We start from the raw sequence: 8884 nt of genomic DNA on the forward strand, positions 1-8884 counted from the left end.
CAATTTCAGCCAGAAATTACCTGAAATCACAGAAAAACACACAAACTCATAGTAAATTCCAAAAATGTGAATTTAACATAAAAACTAATGAAAACATCCCTAAAAGTAGCTTGAACTTACTAAAAACTACCTAAAAACAATGCCAAAAAGCGTATAAATTATCCGCTCATCAAAGGTTTTCCTCCAGGGTGTGCTGTTTTTCTTTCTGTTTTTCATTCTGTTTTTACTTTTTCAATTGATTTTTTTGACTTCCCATGATCATCAACCTACAGAAAACATAAAACAACAAAGGAAAATGGATAAATATAACATTGGGTTGCCTCCCAACAAGCGCTTCTTTAATGTCAGTAGCTTGACAGTGGGTTCTCATGGAACCTCACAGATACTCAGAGCAATGTTAGAACCTCCCAACACCAAACTTAGAGTTTGAATGTGGGGGTTCAACACCAAACTTAGAATTTGGTTGTGGCTTCCTAACACCAAACTTAGAGTTTGACTGTGGGGGCTCTGTTTGACTCTGTTTTGAGAGAAGCTCTTCATGCTTCCTCTCCATGGTAACAGAGGGATATCCTTGAGCCTTAAATACATAGGATTCTTCATTCACTTGAATGATCAATTCTCCTCTATCAACATCAATCACAGCCTTTGCTGTGGCTAGGAAGGGTCTGCCAAGGATGATAGATTCATCCATGCACTTTCCAGTCTCTAGGACTATGAAATCAGCAGGAATGTAATGGTCTTCAACCTTTACCAGAACATTCTCTACAAGTCCATAAGCTTGTTTTCTTGAATTGTCTGCCATCTCTAGTGAGATTCTTGCAGTTTGCACCTCAAAAATCTCTAGCTTCTCCATTACAGAGAGAGGCATGAGGTTTATGCTTGACCCTAGGTCACACAGAGCCTTCTCAAAGGTCATAGTGCCTATGGTACAAGGTATTGAGAACTTCCCAGGGTCCTGTCTCTTTTGAGGTAATCTTTGCCTAGTCAAGTCATCCAGTTCTTTGGTGAGCAGAGGAGGTTCGTTCTCCCAAGTTTCATTACCAAATAACTTGTCATTTAGCTTCATGATTGCTCCAAGGTACTTGGCAACTTGCTCTTCAGTGACATATTCGTCCTTTTCAGAGGAAGAATACTCATCAGAGCTCATGAATGGCAGAAGTAAATCCAATGGAATCTCTATGGTCTCAGTGTGAGCCTCAGATTCCCATGGTTCCTCATTAGGGAACTCATTGGAGGCCAGTAGACGTCCATTGAGGTCTTCCTCAGTGGCGCTCACTGCCTCTTCCTCCTCTCCAAATTCGGCCATGTGGGTCATGTTAATGGCCTTGCATTCTCCTTTTGGATTCTCTTCTGTATTGCTTGGAAGAGTACTAGGAGGGAGTTCAGTAATTTTCTTGCTCAGCTGTCCCACTTGTGCCTCCAAATTCCTAATGGAGGACCTTGTTTCAGTCATGAAACTTTGAGTGGTTTTGATCAGATCAGAGACCATGGTGGCTAAGTCAGAGTGGCTCTGCTTAGAATTCTCTGTCTGTTGCTGAGAAGATGATGGAAAAGGCTTGCCATTGCTAAACCTATTTCTTCCACCATTATTGTTGTTGAAACCTTGTTGAGGTCTCTGTTGATCCTTCCATGAGAGATTTTGATGATTTCTCCATGAAGGATTATAGGTGTTTCCATAGGGTTCTCCCATGTAGTTCACCTCTTCCATTGATGGGTTCTCAAGATCATAAGCTTCTTCTTCAGATGAAGCATCCTTAGTACTGCCTGGTGTAGCTTGCATTCCAGACAGACTTTGAGAAATCATATTGACTTGCTGAGTCAATATTTTGTTCTGAGCCAATATGGCATTCAGAGTATCAATCTCAAGAACTCTTTTCTTCTGATTCGTCCCATTGTTCACATGATTCCTTTCAGAAGTGTACATGAATTGGTTATTTGCAACCATTTCAATGAGTTCTTGAGCTTCTACAAGCGTCTTCTTCAGATGAAGAGATCCTCCAGCAAAGCTGTCCAATGACATCTCGGACAGTTCAGACAGACCATCATAGAAGATATATATGATGCTCCATTCAGAAAGCATGTCAGAGGGACACTTTCTGATCAATTGTTTGTATCTTTCCCAAGTTTCATAGAGGGATTCACCTTCCTTCTGTCTGAAGGTTTGGACTTCCACTTTAAGCTTACTTAATTTTTGAGGTGGAAAGAACTTTGCCAAGAAGGCATTGACTAGCTTTTTCCAAGAGTTCAGGCTTTCTTTAGGTTGTGAGTCCAACCATATCCTAGCTCTGTCTCTTACAGCAAAAGGGAATAGCATAAGTCTGTAGACCTCAGGGTCAACCCCATTAGTCTTGACAGTGTCACAGATTTGCAAGAATTCAGCTAAAAACTGATGAGGATCTTCCAATGGAAGTCCATGGAACTTGCAATTCTGTTGCATTAGAGAAACTAATTGAGGCTTAAGCTCAAAGTTGTTTGCTCCAATGGCAGGGATAGAGATGCTTCTCCCATAGAAGTCGGGAGTAGGTGCAGTAAAGTCACCCAGCACCTTCCTTGCATTGTTGGCATTGTTGTTGTTTTTGGCTACCATGGGTTCTTCTTCTTTGAAGATTTCTGTTAGGTCCTCTACAGAGAGTTGTGCCTTAGCTTCTCTTTAGCTTTCGCTTCAAGGTCCTTTCAGGTTCAGGGTCAGCCTCAACAAGAATGTTTTTGTCTTTGCTCCTGCTCATATGAAAGAGAAAAGAACAAGAAAATATGGAATCCTCTATGTCACAGTATAGAGATTCCTTGAGGTGTTAGAGGAAAAGAAAAATAGAAGGAAGAGGTAGAAGAATTCGAACTTATCAAGAAAGATGGAGTTCGAATTGTGCATTGAGGAGGAATGTTAGTCCATAAATAGAAGGATGTTAGAAGAGGGGAAGAAATTTTTGAAAATAAATTAAAAAGATTTTAAAAACATTTTGAAAAATACTAATTGATTTTCGAAAACTAAGAGTGGAAAAGAAATCAAGTGATTTTTGAAAAAGATTTTGAAATTAGAAAGTAAAAAGATATGATTGAAAACTATTTTGAAAAAGTTGTGATTAATAAGATATGATTGAAAAGTTATGGTTTTAAAAAGACATGATTGAGAAGATATGATTTGAAAAATAATTTAAAAAGATTTGATTTTGAAAATTAATGACTTGGCTAACAAGAAAAGATATGATTCAAACATTAAACCTTTCTAAACAGAAAAGGCAACATACTTGAATTGTTGAATCAAATCATTAATTGTTAGCAAGTATCTTTGAAAAAGAAAGAAATTGATTTTGAAAATATATGATTGAAAAGATATGATTTGAAAAAGATTTGATTTTGAAAAATTTTGAAAACTTGTAAAAAAATTTTGAATTAAAAACAGAATCTTCCCTCTTGTGCCATCCTGGCGTTAAACGCCCAGAATGGTATACATTCTGGCGTTTAACGCCCAAAACACTACCTTTTTGGGCGTTAAACGCCCAGCCAGGTACTCTGGCTGGCATTTAAACGCCAGTTTTCCTTCCTTACTGGGCGTTTTGAACGCCCAACTTTTTCTGTGTAATTCTTCTGCTGTATGTTCTGAATCTTCAATTCTCTGTTTTATTGACTTTGAAAAGACACAAATTAAAATTTTTTTTGGATTTTTTAATAATGAGACTAAGATCAAATAAACAATGCATGCAAGACACCAAACTTAGAAGTTTGTATACTATTGACACTAACAAAATGAGAATGCATATGAGAAACAACAAAACACTCAAGACAAGAGAATTTAAAGATCAGAACAAGGAAATCATCAAGAACAACTTGAAGATCAATGAAGACACATGAATGAATTCGAAAAATGCAAGAAGAACAGAAATATGCAATTGACACCAAACTTAAAATTAGACACTAGACTCAACAAGAAACATAAAATATTTTTTATTTTTATGATTTTGTAATTTTTTTGGATTTTTTACGAAAATTGAATGAAAATAAGGAAATAAGGATATCAAATTCTTAATGAGAATTCCAGGAATCATGCAATGTTAGTCTAAAGCTTTAGTCTAAAGGAATTAGACATGGCTAGCCAAGCTTCAGCAGGACATTGCATTCAAGAGCTAAATTGATGAGAATCAATCAGCTTTGGTGATGATAAGAACATCACCTTGAAACACTAGAATTCATTCATAAGAACTCTGAAGAAAAATACCTAATCTAAGCAACAAGATGAACCGTCAGTTGTCCAAACTCAAACAATCCCCGGCAACGGCGGCAAAAACTTGGTGCACGAAATTGTGATCTCTACTTTTCACAACTCAAATAATCCCCGGTAATGGCTACAAAAACTTGGTGCTCAATACCATGGTCTAAACATAATTTCACAACTTTGCACAACTAACCAACAAGTGCACTGGGTCGTCCAAGAAATAAACCTTACGCGAGTAAGGGTCGATCCCACGGAGATTGTTGGTATGAAGCAAGCTATGGTCATCTTGTAAATCTCAGTCAGGCAGATTCAACTGGTTATGGATGATTTATGAATAAAACATAAAACAAGGATAGAGATACTTATGTAATTCATTGGTGAGAATTTCAGATAAGCGTATGGAGATGCTTTGTCCCTTCCGTCTCTCTGCTTTCCTACTGTCTTCATCAAATTCTTCTTACTCCTTTCCATGGCAAGCTGTATGTTGGGCATCACCGTTGTCAGTGGCTACAGTCCCGTCCTCTCAGTGAAAATGTTCAACGCGCTCTGTCACAGCACGGCTAATCATCTGTCGGTCCTCAATCAGGTTGGAATAGAATCCATTGATTCTTTTGCGTCTGTCACTAACGCCCAGCCTTCAGGGGTTTGAAGCTCGTCACAGTCATTCAATCCTTGAATCCTACTCAGAATACCACAGACAAGGTTTAGACCTTCCGGATTCTCTTGAATGCCGCCATCAATTCTAGCTTATACCACGAAGATTCTGATTAAGGAATCCAAGAGATATCCACTCAATCTAAGGTAGAACGGAGGTGGTTGTCAGGCACACGTTCATAGGTGAGAATGATGATAAGTGTCACGGATCATCACATTCATCAAGTTGAGGAACAAGTGATATCTTAGAACAAGAACAAGCTGAATTGAATAGAAGAACAATAGTAATTGCATTAATACTCGAGGTACAGCAGAGCTCCACACCTTAATCTATGGTGTGTAGAAACTCCACCGTTGAAAATACATAAGAACAAGGTCTAGGCATGGCCGTGAGGCCAGCCCCCAAAACGTGATCAAAGGATTCAAAGATCTAAATATGATCAAAGATCCAAGGATTCCAAAGATTCCAAAGATAAAAATACAATAGCAAAAGGTCCTATTTGTAGAGAACTAGTAGCCTAGGGTTTACAGAAATGAGTAAATGACATAAAAATCCACTTCCGGGCCCACTTGGTGTGTGCTTGGGCTGAGCATTGAAGCTTTCATGTGTAGAGACTTTTCTTGGAGTTAAACGCCAGCTTTTGTGCCAGTTTGGGCGTTTAACTCCCATTCTTGTGCCAGTTCCGGCGTTTAACGCCGGGCAGTTTTGAGCTGATTTAGAACGCCAGTTTGGGCCATCAAATCTCGGGCAAAGTATGAACTATTATATATTGCTGGAAAGCCCAGGATGTCTACTTTCCAACGCAGTTAAGAGCGCGCCAATTGAGCTTCTATATCTCCAGAAAATCTACTTCGAGTGCAGGGAGGTCAGAATCCAACAGCATCTGCAGTCCTTTTCAGCCTCTGAATCAGATTTTTGCTCAGGTCCCTCAATTTCAACCAGAAAATACCTAAAATCACAGAAAAACACACAAACTCATAGTAAAGTCTAGAAAAGTGAATTTTAACTAAAAACTAATAAAAATATAATAAAAACTAACTAAAACATACTAAAAACATACTAAAAACAATGCCAAAAAGCGTATAAATTATCCGCTCATCAGCGTGCCTGACGCACACGCGTCATATGACATTTTGGCACATATCCCAAAATGAACAGAGGGTTGTGCAAGCGCCACGATGTCCTCGCACAAGCAGCACAAACATGGTCACGCGTCGCTTACGCGTCGCCTCCCTCTCTGCGCAACCCACGCGTATGCGTGGAGCACGCATGCACGCAACACACCCAGAACTTTGCGCAGCCTTGCTCTTCTTATCTTATCTTTCCAAATCCTAATTTCCTTCTTTCTTTTTCTTTCTTCTTTATTCTCCATTCTTTTTCTTCTTCTCTCTTTACTTTTTTCTCCTTCTTTCCTCCCTTCCCACTCTTTTCTCCTCCTCTCTCATCCTTATTCCCTTTCTTTTCTTCTATTTTTTTTTTACATTTGCATACTCGCATTCATGGCATTTTATCTTCATGGTTTCTTCTTTCTTTTTCCTTTTCATACATTTTTATGTTGGTGTTGGTGCTTTATTTGGGTTTTACCTTATTGTAATTGAGCCTGTAAATATTATGCGGAGTGATTTGACAATTGATATTTTAATTTGGCTCTCATATACATTTGGATTATATTATTTTCATTCCTACTTTACCTTGCTCACCAAGTGTTTGTGAAAAAGCCTAGGGCATCTTAAACTCTATTTTGTTTTACTCCTTTTTTACTTAAAATGCCTCTTTCTCAAAACACTTGCATTCCACATGTAATTGGGATTATCATTCAATATTGTCATCATTACAAATGCTCTTTTATTTGGCACATTTATTATTTGATGCTTGAGTTATGCTTCTCATGCCTTCACTTGCATGCTTTTAAACCTCTTGCATCTAGTTGCTTTAAAATGCCTTCATTGACTTCAACTGATGCCCTATTTATATGTAGTCGCGACTATGTATTTAAGACATTATCTTTTACCTTGGCATTGATTATCACTTGGACTTTCCTCCTCCCGGTTCTTGCTATTTGAATTGCATGTCCCTTTCCTTTCTCTCTTTTTTAGGATGGCCACCAAGAGGAAAAAGAAAAAGCTTCTTAATGGGGAGACAAACAAGTCCATATGCGCATTCTTTGGAGTAAGCGCAGTAGTTGTAACTCACAAACCATCCACTTGCACATCTCAGCATGTACCGAGGACGGTGCAATCTTTAAGTGTGGGGAGGTCGATACCGATCTCCGTGGGTTAGTCACTTTCTTCTCAATACCAATTTTTGTTTTTCTTTGTTAGTTCATTGTTGCATTTGCATGTTTGATTGCATGTTTGTTTGATTTTGTGCATACATTGCTATTACTTGGTTGAAATGATGAATTCTTTTTCAAGAAACTTTTTAGAGTATTTCACTAATTTGAATTAAAACTTTTGTTAAACTTGTTTGAAGAAATTTTATTTTGGAACATGGTTTAGAGCTCGAACACACAAAACCAATGAGATTTTGAGCCTATTTGATTGGTTGCATTTTATCAACCAATATTTTGTTTTGGTGTGTGTTGTTCTCTCTAAATTGTGATTTATATCTTGCTTAATTCTATATTTCCATGGTTTAATGTATGCATACACTTATATGATTGAGGCCTTTGTTTCACTATAGCTCACATACCCATATGGCCTTAACCTTTTCATTATCCCTTGCAAACTAAAGTTGAGCCTATTTTACCCCTTTGTTCTTTACTTTAGCTCATCACTAACTCTAAGCAGAAAACAATAATGTCCCTAACTTGAATCCTTGGTTAGCTTAGACTAGTGAGAGTGCTCACGAATTAAGTGTGGGAAAATTGGAATTGAAAATATTTGGTTTGAGAATTGGGTGTTGTATATTCTTGAGAAAATGTGAAAAAGAATGTTAAACACATGTTTATGCATGAAATACCTTAATCATATGCATTGAGAAAGACAAAAGAAAAGAAAAAATAGAAAAAAAAAAGAGAAAGAAAAAAAAGAAAAGAAAAAGAGCAAATAAAAAAAGGGGGATAAAATGCCCCAAAGTATATTGTGATTGCAATGCATATGTACTGTACTCAAATTTGGAATGCATGAATATGTTGAAAACATAGTTAATGGGTAGTTAGATTTTATATTATGATTACATGGATTGTCTTAAGTTAGGTGAGAAGTTTAGGTTATTTAAGGATTCAGATTTTAGTGCACTTGATCAAATACAATCCTACCTTGACCCTAACCCCATTACAACCCTTAAAAGACATCTTGATATGTGTATTTGTGCATTAAATTTTGTTGATTGGTAGAAGAAGAACAAGTCTTAGAAAGAAAGGTTAGTAGAGAATTGAGAGAATCGAACCTTAAACACCTGAGCTATTAGAGTGTATACATTTCCAGTGAGGGTTCGATGCTCGATTCTTTGTTCCCGGCTTTCATGAGCTATTTTCTTCTGCAAGTCTATTTGTACTTTATTTTTATGATTTGAATTAGTGAAATCCAGTTCATATTTGTTCTTGAAAGGTTTATCTGTTTTTCACCAAGTAGGTAAAAGCATTTTGCATGTAGTTGCATTCATATAGGTAGGTTGCATTTCATACTTTCTACCATTCATCTTCACTCTTATAGTTTCTCTTGAGTTTAGCACGAGGACATACTAATGTTTAAGTGTGAGGAGATTTGATGCACCACTATTTCATGGTACATCATGTGCCTAATTGAGTTGATTTCATCCACTATTCTCACACTTATTCATAGAATTCGCATGTTTTACATTTTTCCTTCCTGATTTTGTGCTATGATTGAAAACATGTTTCTTTGGTCTTAATTTAACTAATCTTAATCCTCTCTTATTACCATTCGATGACTTGATATGTGTGTTAAGTGTTTTCAGAGATTATAGGGCAGGAACGGCTTAGAGGATGGAAAGGAAGCATGCAAAAGTGGAAGAAATACAAGAAGCTGAAGGAACTGTAAAGCTGTTAGCCCTGA

Source organism: Arachis stenosperma, chromosome 7, assembly GCF_014773155.1.
Source record: "Arachis stenosperma cultivar V10309 chromosome 7, arast.V10309.gnm1.PFL2, whole genome shotgun sequence".
NCBI classification, from domain to species: Eukaryota; Viridiplantae; Streptophyta; class Magnoliopsida; order Fabales; family Fabaceae; genus Arachis; species Arachis stenosperma.